Consider the following 15,904-nt stretch of genomic DNA (forward strand, 5'->3'; position numbering starts at 1 on the left):
CTCGCTGTGCAAGTTGGCAAGCCGCGATGACGTAATCGCGCTCGCCAAATTCCCGCGGGATCACACAGCAAGATCAAAAATGGCGCAGCACTCGCAAAATATCGAGAAAAACAACTCGGCAAACGATGATAAACGCCGCGCGCCGCAAAAATTGTATCACCAACGACGCGAGCCGCAAAAAAAATCCGCTGCGTGCGAATTTGCGGATTTTGCGGGAAATTCGCAAATCTCGCGGATTGCGAATTTCCCAAAAATCCGCAAAATCCGCGAGCGTAACGGATTTTCCGCCCATGCTTAAATACAATACATTCAAGATACTCATAGGATAGTATGAACCACTAAAAAGGTTTGTATTACAGTTAAGAACAAAGTGCATGTTGGTTATGAAAATGAGCAATCCATCAAGATTGAGGATATTATCCTATAGAGCAATACATTGTAATACCATGATTAAACATAAAAAAATATTTTTTATAAAAAACGACCAAGAAGCAACGTGTTTCGGTGGTATCCACAGGTCCAACAACCTTCTTCAGGCTTTCAACAGACAATATAAAACTCCCAGCACTTTGAATCTTGATCTGGGTGAATGGAGTAGGTACGGGGAAGGAATCGTTCAGCTAGAATCTTCAGAGGGGCTTCACTCAGGATAGCACCTAGATAGATACTTTTACATGAGATCACTGCATCGTTGTAAGCAAACTCCAAACAAGGCAAATAAACAAACTTTTCTTTTTGGCTAATTTCATATATTGTTGATGTATTCAGCCGTGCCAATGTTGCTGTTTTTTTTTGCTTTTCCTTTTTTAATTCTATTCCTCACACGAGACACCCAGATGCCCTGCAGAACAGGGAAGGCAAACAGACACGTTTGTTCTACACCACCGGCATTTAACAATCTCCGCGTCCCTCTGTATGTCCGTGGCAAATTGTATTTGTCATATAGAGGCTAGTACTCCTTATATTAGTGGGTTTATAAAAAAGTTTTCCAAACTTACTGTAGGTCTCCATTTGGGCTAAAGAGAAAAGAGCCTTTTTGAAAGACGTTATTAAGGAGTGCTTAGCGCTGGACAATATGTCAGCCATACTTTGGCTCAAGTATATAAAACAAACTCTTGTTGACTTGCGGGCCCCTGAGCTATTTGAGCATTCAAATAAAGTCAAAATAAACTTTATTTGGCCAAAGATCATAAAAGCATACACAAAATAGAAAGACATAGATTACAAATTTCATCTAGTTCAGAATCATAGGCAATACCCAACTTACAAATGACAATTCTAAGACAAAATGTTTGAAAGAGCCAAGTCAAATGAACTAAATCATATCTAAAACATAAAAAATAGCCCTTAAAATGAATATCTCTTCCTGATGAAAAACACTTATTTGAGCATTCAGAATGCATTAATGGATCAGTCAAGGGCAAAAACCAGTTTTATGAGTATTCTGAGGCAAAACAAGTGTAGAAGGTGTTGACTTGCGCAGTATTAAGGATTGCTCTGACCTAGTTTTATCACTGCACTTTTGTTTGCATTCCCTGGCTCAGATGCCTGGTTTACACACATTGATATTTTGCACATTATACAGTACCCCCCGGAAATGCATTTTTCTCCCTTTTTTTGAAAACCCTAAAGCATAGGAGGTATAAAGAAACTTTGAGCTTAATATAGCAGCTCTCCTCAAAAAGCGTTTTTATGACTGTAATCACTTCTGTATGTGCAAGTCTAAAAATGTTTTTAATACTTGTCTATAAATATATTTATTGTTTTGTACCTTTATGAATGATTTATAGGTGAGGAAAGAAGTAATTTATAGATGGATTAAAAAATCAAATTTTTCTAACAGGGCAAGAGCCAGGGCTTTGGCTGGCAGGGTCTCTTAAAATCAGATCCATTACCATTGAACATCCGCTGAAGCCGTTGTTTTTGGTGCACAAATACATGAGAGGGACAAAGCTGAATTTCCCAACTCCTGAAGGTGCTTTACCAAGCAGATACATTTGCCACATTTCCCAGATCCAAGATTTAGGGGCATATTACCAAGCAATAGCGATAATTATCGCTATTGCTTGGTTAGCGGGAAAAAAATATCGCCAAGCACCGAGGATTTTTACCGCTGAGATACCTTGATATTATCAAGGTTTATCTCAAAAGCGGTAAAAATCCTGCGAAATGCATGAATATCGCAGAAAAATCAGCGATATTCATGCATTATCGTGACAAGGCTCTTAGCCATGTTATCCACCTTCCATTGGATAACATGGCTAAGAACTGCTCTTAGCAGGCGTTAGCTTTTGGAGATATTCGCGCTTAGCATGAATATTTCCAAAAGTTGTTAATAGGAGTTAGAGATGTTAGCGACTGTTTTCAGTCGCTAACATCTTGGCACGCCCACTTTGCATGTCATTAGCGATAATTATCGCTGACATGCAAAGTGGGCCCCTAAATGCCCGCTATCGCCTACAAGCTGTCGCTAACTGGTGTTAGCGACAGCTTGGTAATAGGGCGATAAAATTATCGCCGCATTAGCGGGAAAAAGTCCAGCTAATGCGGCGATAATGCCCTTGGTAATATGCCCCTTAGCCTTTTACTTAGTCCCTTTTAGGAAATTAAAAACTGTTCAGCTATGAGAACCCGGAGTTGCACCCAGGCAGGATAACTTTACCATGTGGTCTGCTGAACCTCTCTTCAGCACTGTAAAAAGCTCCATGCAGGATGAAGCAGGATTTCTTATTCAAAATTCTTTTACAATTCTGTTTATTGGCATTTTGATGTAAGAGTAATAACCATAACGTGACCTAGCTCATCACACAGAGAGCATAGTGCATCCGATATAGAAAGTTCAGTAGCGATGATTTATCCATTGCCCATTTAAGTGCAATCAATCAATGTGGTCCCACCATACATCCCAGATGTTATTGTATTTGTGTAGATATATGCGGGGGTGTATAGCAAATTCTATGTCATCACAGAGGCACCCATTCCCCAGGACTACACTGAGTGTCAGCAGGGCCAAGGACATCAAGCAACTGCCATTATCTCTCTTGGTTGCAATCAATCTGATGGTCACCAAGCAAAAGGCACTCACTGGGGCCCCTCAATGCCCAACATCACTTGCCTCAAGTCTAGAGGTCAGGAGTAGCCCACCAGGGTACTAAGGGTGTTGTCAAGTGCAATTCAGTCTTTAGCATTGATGGAGCAGTGAAAGAAACTCAATTATGCAGAAAGACATCAAGGGCAGTGGTTGTCTTGTCTCTGCCTCATATGCAAGAGTCTATGAGGATTATAGTATACCTGATGAAAAGAATTGAATTTGATCAGTCTGGTGGCCATTTTCACCTCCTGCCAAACCTTGTAGGTCAGTGGGCTAGGGTCCTGGTGTTAGGCATAGGGTATTTGTATGAGGTAGGGTTCAGGTGATTATGTTACTACTGTTTGGTATAATCTGGAGATTCCCTTTTGCCCTAGGAGTTCCACTGTCACTCTAGGTTATAGAGGGTTACAGTTAGGTACCTGTCACAGGAGGTGATCGTGTTGTGTCATTGCATGTGGGAGTAGCACTAAATGAAAGATTTGAGTTTTATGTAATTGGAAGTACACTGTCATCTGATTGAAGGACTTGATACATGTGCTAAACCAGAAAAACTCTATTTTGGAGATACTGATTAATTCCCAAGCATTGGAAACCTCCCAGTCTTAACACCTAGGGATACCAGGTATATTTCCACAAGAGGTCTCATTAGTTGTGGATTTGTGCAATTTCATGTATTTAAGGGGGTAAACAGACATAATTTTGAGTGTTTATTTTCGACCTACCAAAATATTGAGTTGAAAATATCTGAGGTATAGAATATCGACATAAAGAATTTAAGAAATAGTGTTTCTTTAAATATCGAAGTCAGTAATATCGTTTGTTAAATTATAGTTGTTATTAATATCGATATTTATATTAGTGTTCTGTATTTTAGTATGTATGTTAAAAGTATGTCAACTAACGTTTTTGTATAAGTATATTAGTTTTTTTAATGTATGTGTGACATTTTTAGAAGTTATTTATTTTATGTGAAATACATTTTGTGTATTTTTTAGTTCTGTAGCGGGTTGTGGGTTTATAGGGGAATAGGGTTGGAAGTAATGTAATTTAAAAAAACATAAGTAATCAATCATTTTTATTGATTAGTATTTAAAATTAACTTTTTATTAATTCAATATGAATTGGTTATTACATTTGATTAATTAATTAAATAATATAATTGGTTTTTTTCAAGGAGCGGGTTGTGTTTTTTTATTTTTGCAAACTTTATTGAGTGTCACACAATAACAGCTATGTGTCCTAGCAAGGACATTGTCGGACTTTTATTTTTTGTTTTTCAATCATGTACAAGTCTCCTTTTGGTACAGACTAAATAGCAATTTGCATATGTCAGTACATCATGCAGTGGTCGGTACGAGTATAGTACAGTTGATGTATACTTTAAAATATGCCGTAATATCTCTGGAAATGATTAAATTTCACAATTTTTAAACAGTTCCAATGACGTGAACCCTTCCTCCCTCCTGGTCTGTCATTTTTTGAATTCCTCACAACCTATCACCTTTGTGAAATGGGAAATTCTATCCACTGGTGCTGACGTGCCAATAGAATGCTGCCAAGGTCTGTACAGCACCCATTGCTCTTGGCCCTTGTATATGACTAGGTACATCATGGAGTGGGGGTGAAACGTGTAGGTAGGAGGCCTTTCTGCCTAAATCTTTCAACGTGATGTCCCAGTCCATAGAAATTGGATGTTTTCGCAGTCCTCGTGCCTCCTCTTGTCTAATTGCCGCACTTTCGGCACTGCCCCATCTAATCACATCGTCTTACCACGCAGTTAATGGTGGACCTCTGGATGATTTCCATCTCATGGTGATCGCTCTTATAGCCAATACAAGGGCGAGGCCTAGGAAACCTAACTGGACCCTCAAGGCACTATTGCACCTGCGTAGACCCAGTAGGCACTCCAGAGTGTTGTCCTGAATTGTGAGGGGTGTTATCTCCCCTAGTGTGTTCCGGATCTTTCCCCAATATTCCCTAAGGTGAGGGCAGGCCCAGAGCATGTTAATAAATACAGCCTCATCTGTTTTGCATCGCGGGCAGCAGTGTTGGACCTTCGGGAATATGTGCTGGATCCTTTTTGGGGTCAGGTAGGACCTACGGAGTACCATAGTTTGTATAAATATACGTTTGGCATTGCAAGAGACTCGCTTGGGGTGTTCTAGGATGCTGCCCAGGCTTTGTCAGTGAGTTCAAAGTCTGAGGCCTCTGCCCATTTTATGAGGAGGTCAGTGAGTGCAGCGGAGGTTTGCACTCGGATTCCAGTATATAACCATTTAACCAGATAGCTGCCTTTCCCCATGTAATACACCATGCACACTAGCTTGTGTTGTGGGGGTTCAGTGCATTGAGGCACCCATGTCATAATAATATAATGAGCAATCATTGCATGTAATAAATACGGGCAGTCTGGTGACCTGCACAAAAGTGTTGTGGTTTAGTAGAGTGCCATCACTAAAGAACGATCCGACCTCTTCCACACCGGCCTCTGCCCAATCTTGTACCCGAGTCCCAGTGAGCCTGCCCCCGGGATAGGTAGTACTGGTAGCGTGATATTACCCGCATGTGGGATCGCACTTGAGGTGTAACATAACGTCCCCCTCCAGTACTGAAGTGCAGTTTTAAGCAATGGGTCCCACGTCTGGAGGAATTTATATTTTTGGGAGCAGTAAGTGGTGTTGGGCTCCTCGGTCTAGGTCGTGGGTTACGTAGCATATTTCCTGCAGGTTCTTGACTGCAGGCCAAAATTACAGCCACTGGAGCTTGCTTGCTTAGTAATAAGCTCAAAAGTCGGGGACCCCCCGTCCCCCTTACGGGGCTTTAGTTGTAATTTCTTGAGGCTAGCGGGTTATGGGTTTATAAGGGAATAGGGTGGGAAGTAATTTAATTTTAATTAATTAATAAATATTTTTGATCAATTAATATTTATGTATTTAATATTTTATATTGTTTAAAATGGTAATTAATTAATTCCTATTAGTTATTAATGGTTGCTATTTATTAATAATTAATTTATAAATATGTTAATTGTGTTTTTTTTTAGGAGTGGGTTGTGGGTTTATAGGGAAATAGAGTGGGAAGTTTTTTATTTTTATTATTAATAATTCATTTTGATTGAATAATATTTCTGAATTTAATATTTATATTGATAATTTTGGTAATTAGTTAATTAATAATTAATTATTAATTGGCAGTTAATTATTAATATTAATTAGTAAATACTTTATTTTAAATTTTTTAGGAGCGGGTTGTGGGTTTTTAGAGGAATAGAGCGGAAAGTAATGTAATTATATTTACATAATTAATATTTTTTAATTATTGATATATATGTCAAGTCAATTTTATTGTATAAAATTTGTTAAAATTATTACAAACATACGCTTTAATCATCATGAAACATTAAAACACATATGTAAGTATTAAAAATCAGTTGGAAAAATAAAATAAATAAGTGACGTTGAGTTCAATTTAGGGCTGTGCTCCCTGTTCTGCTTGCTGTAGGAGAGATTGTTCTTTGATCATATATTTGACCCCCATGCAGGCCAACATGGGGGATGATCCGTCCAGCCATCGGATTACCCCTTGCCTACATGTCCGAATATTCAATTTATTAAAAATGTTCTTTAAAAGCCGTCTTCTCAAGTCCTTAAGCACGGGGCCGACACATAGCAGGTGAGTTAATGTTTCGTTTGCGTATCCACATAGACGACAATGGGGGTCACTGTGACAGTGCTCCCAGGATGGTAAGAAATCTTTTGAAAACTGTAGTCCTAATTGGTGTTTTATATATCTTTGTTTTAGGGACCAATTAAAGTGACTTCCCGGATAAGGCTGTGGTTTTATCCCGGAATATGTGTTTATCACCGTCCACCCGTGTCGACGTTTTGCGGTATTTATTTTATCTTCCAGATAAGATTCCCATTTGACTGCGTTATTTATTATTTTGTCAAAGGTGTGTCTATCTGGCATCTAATCCCAAGTTTCTTCAATTCCTAAACAGATCAAGGATTGGGACAGGAATTCTCCCCAACTCTTTGGCATGTGTTGTTTCTTCTGGGTCTCAATTTCTATCCAACACAGGTTGTCTAGTGAGCCTACTTCTGATATGCGTATTTTGTGGCAGAGTTTTACGTAGGTTCCTATACTGCGGAACTTCTGGTTCAGAAGGCCAAATTCTAGGCGAACCCGCGCCGGTGCTGATGATTTGGGAGGTTTAGAGTTGCCTTATATATGTTCGTTTTTAAGCTGTTTAACATCCCCGCTTCTTTGCCACACCAGTTGACCAATGTGTGTGACAAGGTAGGTAGGGTTTGTGCTTGTATCACTTTCAACAGGTGAGTGTAATTCGGGCAGCGTAGCTTTTTTTGTAGTTGGCGGTATGCATAGAGCAGAGAATGTGCTTTGGCTTTTAGGTCTGTTTTGTGTTCTTTGTTCGTTTGGCCTCGCCGAAATTTCAGATCTAAATATGTATATGCGACTTCCTCCTTTATTGGGGTATTATTTACATACCATTTGAAAGTTGGCTTTTTCAAATCCACAATGCGGACCACTTTGGTTTTGCCTTTGTTCAGTTCCAAACATTCGTGTTCCAGATAGGTAACCATTTTGTTGATCATCCTCTGCAGACCTATCGGCGTTTGACTCAAAATGACAATGTCATCTGCATACTTGTTGGGACAATGTTGAACTAAAGCCTCAGATTATACTTTTTTTGTTGGCTGCTGCATTTCAGCAGATAATGGTGAACTGGAAAGACTCCTCCAATATCTCCTTTAAGGCATGGTGGTTTAACGTATGCCACAACCACAGTCTTGATACTGCTTTTGTTTTTCCGGTTCACATGGCTGCAAAACGTATGGACTTATGGCTCCCTATCACGCTTTACTTGGATACTTGTGCTAATCGTCTGTTCCACCCCCCGCCTTCGCAACAAGAAGTCCTTAAACCTCCTTAAATGCTCATTACATTCCATGTTTTCTTCATTACATTATGTTTATACTCCTTCCAGGTATTTTCAATGCTTTTACGATTAATGTTTCTCATTCCTTTTCTTATTTTTTTTTATTCCATTGTCCAGATTTTCCTTTTGCTACTATTTATAACTTTTATACTTGTTCTATTTACCACAGTTTTCAATATTTCATACTTTTACTGTACTTTGTATTGACACCTTGTTTTTCCTTTTTAATATCAAATAAAATTTTCTTGAACTAAAAAAAAGGTTGATACAATCATTTAGGATTTTGTGATTTAGGGAAAGGTTAGGATTCAGCCAAATTTTAATCCATAGCAGTATCGGGGCTATTTTAATTATGTCTGCTATGTAACCTATCCCTAGTTCAAGATGGACAGAGTGGGTAGCTGTAGATTGAGGGAGGCCCAAAAGGGACCACAGAAATTTATTTTCCTCTGTTTGGATGAGGTCCGATTTTGTAAATCCCCATATTGATGCACCATACCTTGCGATAGATATAGTCTTGGCTTTGTAAATTGCCAAGATCGCCTCAAAGGGTTTCCCCCCCAACCTTTTGGCGAAACCTACCCCTGCGGCTGAGGAGCTTCTCACTGAACTTACCTTTATTGTGAGCTGTGGGGACCATGAGCCCCTATCATCAAAAACAACTCCCAAATAGGTAAATGCCTTCACTCTGGTGATTACTTCTCCTCCACAGAAGAAGGACTTCACTTTGTTCTTTGTGACACCCAGTGACATGACATGCGATTTACCATCATTTACAACCAGATCCAGGCTTTTCATAAAGTCCCCAAATGAGTCCAGCAATCTTTGCAAGCCCAGAGGGGTCCTTGCTAGTAAAACAGCGTCATCCGCATATAGGAGAACCGAAACCGGTGTACCTCCCATGCGAGGGATATCTAGGGTTGCTGATAACAGGTTTACCACCAACGAATTGATATACAGTGTAAACAACATTGGGGCCAAGATGCATCCCTGCCGCACCCCTCTACCGGACTTAAAACTTGACGTACATTTCCCCTCATTCGTCATCCTAATTGAGGCATTTAGGTCTTTGTGCAGCTCGGCCAGAAAATAAACAAGAGGCCGATCCAGCCTCAACTCCAGGAGCATTGTCCACAGATTTGATCTATTGACTAGGTCAAAAGCCGTCGACAGATCCATGAAGCCCAGGAAAATAGAGCCCCTAGCTGCCTTGGTATATTTAGCTATTATTAAGTGTAGGTTCAGACATTGGTCCTCCGTGCTCCTCCCTGCTCTGAAGCCATACTGAGCATCAGACAGTATGTTGTTGTCAGTTGCCCACCCTGTTAACCTTGCTAGGATAACCTTCCCCAAGATTTTTATGAAGGAATCCAGCAAGGATATAGGCCTATAGCATCTGGGGTCTCCCCTTTGACCCTTCTTGAACACTGGGATTATTGTCGATTGGGACCAAGATTTGGGGAATCCTACACAGGCTGAGGTATTAAAGACATTAGTCAAAATGTTTGCCCAGTACAACGGGTTTGCCTTGTACATATCTGAGGGAACCCCATCAGGACTTGGTGCCTTTCGTCCTGCTGACCCTTCAATTGCTTTTATAGCTTCTGCTAAATAAAATCTTACTGGCATGTCAGGAGGATCTGAGGCTGGAGCCTCAAAGATTTCTTGCTCTAGATCACTTCTGTAGATTTGTTTACAGTGGCTCAACCAGTCCTCCTCTGCTATGTTAACTTCCAAGACATTATTATGTGTATTTGAAAACAGGGGGGTGTTAATAATGGACCAGAATTTAGCACTATCTTTTAGGGTTGCTTTGTCCATAAGCTCCTCCCACGCTTCTTGTTTGATTTCCTTTTTCCTTACCAGTACTGCTCTAGTGTACTCTCTTCTGAGCTGAGCAACTAAAGGTTTGTTCCTGGGTTGCTCCTGAAGTGCTTTTTTGAGGAGATTGTGCGATTTGGTACAATTATGGTCGAACCAGCCCTTTACCGGATTATTTTTAGTAGATCGACTTTTGGATGTGAGTTCGTTGGCTACTTGGGAGCAAATAGCTTCATAAGAGGTTATTACCTCCTTCCCATTTGAAAGGGGGTCTCCACAGGTGTTTAAGTCACGATCAGCCTTAACGATAATAGTATTAAAAAAGTCCTCAGGCACCACCTTGCTCCACTTTACCCTCCTCCCCTGGTCTTTGGCTTTAACTTCCACTACTGCCAGTGTCGTAACAGATTTGTTTAAAAGTAAAAAACCATTTATCAACACAATTACCACTGGATTGTGGTCACTAAACGAAGACGGTATAGCATTATATGAAATGACATATTTTAAAAGTCCTGAAGAAAGAAATATGTAGTCAATGATTGTTTCACAATCTCTGCCTATAAAAGTAGCAACACGGGTACTTTTGTCCGGAAACCCTGCTTCAAACAAATCATTATTAGACAAAAGGTTCTCCAGGGCTTCACCCTTGTTAGAATGCTCGAAATGTTGCGGGGATGTGAAGTCTGGCCCATCGTTATCAGATAATAGGCAGTTCTGGCTACAAAAATGCACATTAAAATCACCCAACAAAATATATTGGCAAAAAGTGGTTTGCTTGGCATTATAATCTTTTGAAAATTCTGTTAACCATACCAGATGTTCATTTGGGAAATCACCTTGCTGCGAATTATAACAGTTCACTAGAATTATTTTAGTGTTATTTGTGGGGTTTACTTCCAAAATAAGGAAGTTATTGGAGCCACAGTCTACTCTTTTAACCGCATCGCTGCTGCGGCGGTTTTTGCGCTGTGCGGCAATTTTTAAATTACCGCGATACATGACGAGCTCAGCTCGTCATCAGCACACGCCACCCGTGGGTGATGACGAGCTCAGCTCGTCATCAGCATCGAAGGGGTTAACTTTCCCCCTAATATTCACAGAGACTAATAACACTAGTCCCCCTCTATCTCTCCTGGCAGAAGATCTTAGCGCAGGGACAAAGTGCGAGGTGAAACCATCCAACCAAAATTCACAGTCTTTATCCCAAGTCTCTTGGAGAGCCACAATATCATATTTCTTGACAAAGTTCAACCAGTTTCTGTCCTCTCTCTTAGAACGCAGACCAGCAATGTTCCAGCTTAGTAAGTTAACCGTTTCCCCTTCCGCGTTATACATAGTTACGGGGTTACAATGGTTGGTAAGAGGAGTCAGAGTGAGGTAATCCGGTGCCGGGGAAACCAGGCCTGTGAGGGACTCTTCTCTTATACCCTCACAAGCCTCTCGTCAGTCACACAGTTCTAGGCCGGAGAGTACATCAAATCTGTTTTGTGTGGCAATGTTAGACCCATAGTTAAAATAGATCTCTCCACCGGGTCTATGAGAAGAAGCCGGTGTCTGGGCCAAAACAGGTGTGTATGGTCTCATTCTAGCACTTTTTGGGGTCACTCTAAAGGGATGATTATAAAAAAAACCAAGTGGTCGCACACGGATACTATTAGCGTCATATGTCATAGAGGCCGCCCTTAACAGAACTGTCGCCACACGTTGTGGGTGTCTGAAATTAACAATTACACAATCCCCATTGCACGTCTTTCTGGAGGACCCTATCCCATATGCCCTTCTAGTTGTAATGATGTCAAGGGCAAAATTTATAGGAAAACTACACCGCCTGCTCAGCCACGACACAGTTTTGTTTTTAAGGGAATCGTGTGATTCCTCAGGTGTCTGAGCTGAATACATGTCATGGGCAGGCACATTAGTTCGGACAATTACGTACGGAGTGCACTCCGGCGGAAGGTTAACGGATTTACATCTCCTTGCCGGATTAATGCTAGGTGTTGCATCTGGTCCTGCTATTGGTCGTGTCGCTACACTCGCTGTAGTAGAGGGGGCTGATAAAACTGGGCCGGTTCTTGTTATAGGCTGGGTAGGATGCTACTGGTTTGCAACTCTAGCTACCTGCTCAGTCCCTCCTCTGGCTACCTGCTCTGTCCCTCCCAGGCCCATATCCACCTGTTTGTTACTGTCAGTCAGAGATATATGTTTGGACAGCAACTCTCCTAACCTTTTTACTTCGGCAGTGACACAGTCGAGTTTAAGCACAAGGGGTTTGACATATTGTTCTAATTTAGCTTCAAACTTGGCTTCCAAAAAGCGAAGTAAGTCTGAGAATTGATCCGTGCTTAATAAGTTACTGGCCACATTACAAACATCCTGTACTTTGGAGGACTCATCTGTGTTGATCTGTGCTGGTAAGGGAGTATCTGCCCTTCTTTTCGAATGCTTCCCCCCCCTTCTGTTTTGTTGTTTCTTGCAATTTCTAACAGGTCTAGTGATGGGCAAAACCTCTTCACTGTCGTTTTCATCGCTAGCCATGTTTATGTCGGCTACCGGGGGCACGGTGTGAACTTGGGCTACCACCGTAGTTATCCCGGTAGGCTCCTTATTGGGGGTGGCAGCCTCAGAAGGAGTCTCCACGTTGATCGGAGGATGTTGTGTAAGATTGGGAGGACTACCCCTCCCCAGAGAAAACCCTCCTGTCATTGTTTATTTTGATAACCATCTTAACGAGGTAATTGTCAATAGGCCCTGCCCCCGATGTAAATTTTTCCCTTGTGCCACTTGGCATGGTTTAACCTATAGCCACGGTTTATACAGCTTGGGTGAAAAAATACAGGATCTAATGAATATCCGATGCAGTACAAACGAGAATATGTCAATAATTAAGGTCAACACATTACCGGTTGCAAATATCTTTAGGCACCAAGACACAGATTTTGCCAGGGGGTATGGCCCAGCCCTGCCTTTTCCTGTCTATGACTGTCATAGACTGTCCCGCCCTTGTCCCGGGCTTCTCCCGCGATGCTCCCGCGTGCGACTCGCGATGCGAGTGGCGCTCCGGTTTCTTGTAGCGCCTCCGGTCGCTCTGCTGAGGTGTGGGATGTGCCCCTTCGCCCCAAGAGGTGCCGGGAGATGTAGTCCGGTGTTAAGGTACTGCCGTTCACCTCACGGCGTAGCGGGTCCAGCCTTCCCCTCACTGCATTTGCGGCGTTGTGTGTGTCCGCTGCCCACACGGCTTGCAGGTAAGTTCAAGCTGGGAACCCCAGGAGCTCTAGCCGCTCCGGCTTCTTGTAGCACCTCCGGTCGCGCTGCTGAGGTGTGGGATGTGCGCCTTCGCCCAAAGAGGTGCCAGGAGATGTAGTCCGGTGTTTAGGCTACTGCCGTTCACCTCACGGCGTAGCGGGTGCAGCCGTTCACCTCACGGCGTTTGCGGCGTTGTGTGTGTCGGCTGCCCACACGGCTTGCAGGTAAGTTCACTCTGGGACCCCCAGGAGCTCTAGCCGCTCCGGCTTCTTGTAGCACCTCCGGTCGCACTGCTGAGGTGTGGGATGTGCGCCTTCGCCCCAAGAGGTGCCGGGAGATGTAGTCCGGTGTTAAGGCTACAGCCGTTCCCCTCACAGCGTTTGCGGCATTGTGTGTGTCCGCTGCCCACACGGCTGGCAGGTAAGTTCACTCTGGGACCCCCTGGAGCTCTAGCCGCTCCGGCTTCTTGTAGCACCTCCGGTGGTGCTGCTGAGGTGTGGGATGTGCGCCTTCGCCCCAAGAGGTGCCGGGAGATGTAGTCCTGTGTTAAGGCTACTGCCGTTCACCTCACGGCGAAACGGGTCCAGCCGTTCCCCTCACGGCGTTTGAGGCGTAGTGTGTGTCTGCTGCCCACACGGCTTGCAGGTAAGTTCACGCTGGGACCCCCAGGAGCTCTAGCCGCTCTGGCTTCTTGTAGCACCTCCGGTCGCGCTGCTGAGGTGTGGGATGTGCGCCTTCGCCCCAAGAGGTGCCGGGAGATGTAGTCCGGTGTTAAGGCTACTGCCGTTCACCTCACGGCGTAGCGGGTCCAGCCGTTCCCCTCACAGCGTTTGCGGCGTTGTGTGTGTCTGCTGCCCACACGGCTTGCAGGTAAGTTCACGCTGGGACCCCCAGGAGCTCTAGCCGCTCCGGCTTCTTGTAGCACCTCTGGTCGCGCTGCTGAGGTGTGGGATGTGCGCCTTCGCCCCAAGAGGTGCCGGGAGATGTAGTCCGGTGTTAAGGCTATTGCCCTTCACCTCACGGCGTAGCGGGTCCAGCGGTTCCCCTTACGGCGTTTGCGGCGTTGTGTGTGTCCGCTGCCCACGCGGCTTGCAGGTAACTTCACGCTGGGACCCCACATCAAAGGAGCAGGACAGACTTTTCTGGATTCCTAATGTTGTTCCGTGAGTCTCTGTAATTTTTATTTGTTCAGATTTGGATGCTGGAGCCCATCGTGATTCCTTTACAAAAGCTTGTTAGGGCTCCCTCTAGATCACATCGTCTTCCTGCCACATGGATAATATCCACAACAACTGATAAGTCGGAATCAAAACCTTTTGTTGTGCCCCTTAAGAATTCACCAAACCCTTGTCCTGAAGAGAACACAGCCACCTGATTTTGTTTTGTGTATGCAATAGTGTTGTCATCAAGGGCAAAAAAAGGTCTTCAACCTTTTATTTATTATTTCATTCTGTTTATGAAGAATTTGGATTAGAGCATCAATCACTCTAAAGCCTATATTATGACCTCTCGGCCCAAGGGAACCAAGATCAGATCTCATTCGATTGATAACATAAAACTTGAGAGAATAACCCATTTTTATCTATTTGGCCCAAGCATTTGCCTCATTCTTAAAATGGACCATCAAAAAGGTAACAACTCTTGATATAAACAGAGGGAATTCATATATTTGCTGCCAAGTTAGGAGAAAAAGAAATTAAGTCCATACTTGAGATATATGACTCAAAATGTAATTATGTGTGTCGTTACAGGGCTGGGGTCTGCAAATATACTAACCCCAACCCCTTCAAAAACTGGGAAACTAGTTTTTACGGTGGCTACTGGCTGTCCCAAACTCTAGTGTCTAACCAAATTGATCCCTTTGGGAAAAAATTATAGCACACCAAATCCTTACAACTCACTCAAACGTCAGGAGCCTTACACACTAGCCAATCCATCAAATATTTCAATGTTTATTCATTAATTTTTCAGAAATTCATCATAAAAACTAGTCAGCAATGGATAAAATAGAGCAATCTACTCTAACATATAGCATGGGCGAATTTTGCGAATCTCGCGTTCGGGAATTTTGCAGATTTGCGAACTCGCAATCCGCAAAATCCGCGAATTCTTGCGAATTTGCGGATTTTTTTTTTTGTGTTCGCAAGTATTTCTGCCAGTTCGCGAGGGTTTCGTACCAGTTCGCAATTGCGAACTTACATTTCGGCGCGCAACGGTCGCAAATTATGTTGTTTCTACGTCTGGTTCATCATCACAGGTTCCCAGCACCCTCTGTTTCACCACTGCAACCCTCTGTTACATCAATGCCACCCTCTGGTTCATCATTACTGTAGATTATGGGGGGGAAAAGCAAGCACACCAGCCCTGCTTCAACTGAGATGAATTAATTTGGGGATAGTTTATTAATGTGCCACTGTTTTAAAATTCCAGTCTGGCACCTGCTTCCTTATCTATAATTTTGCTTTCTGTTGCAGTGCATTTTTTTCCCCAGGACCTTTGTGGCCTACCTGTAGCTATTCTATGAGCCTGCTGTGAGGGTCAGAGCAGGGTCATACAATTGTTGCAACTAGCAACTGAATTCTGGAGGGGCCCCAGTCAGGAAGCACTACCGGGAATTGTTACTAATGATGAGTTTGAACTCTTGCCCCTGCCGAGTGCTTTCAGTTTTGAAAAACTCGTTTTTCTGCAATTTCGCGGGGTTCGCGGGGCGTGAACACGCGCGAGATCGGATTCGGAAGCCGCAAATTCGTGCGAATATGCAATTTGTTTTTTTTGCGGCATGTTAGTTG

This window comes from Lissotriton vulgaris, chromosome 4_1 (genome assembly GCF_964263255.1).
Source record: "Lissotriton vulgaris chromosome 4_1, aLisVul1.2, whole genome shotgun sequence".
NCBI classification, from domain to species: domain Eukaryota; kingdom Metazoa; phylum Chordata; class Amphibia; order Caudata; family Salamandridae; genus Lissotriton; species Lissotriton vulgaris.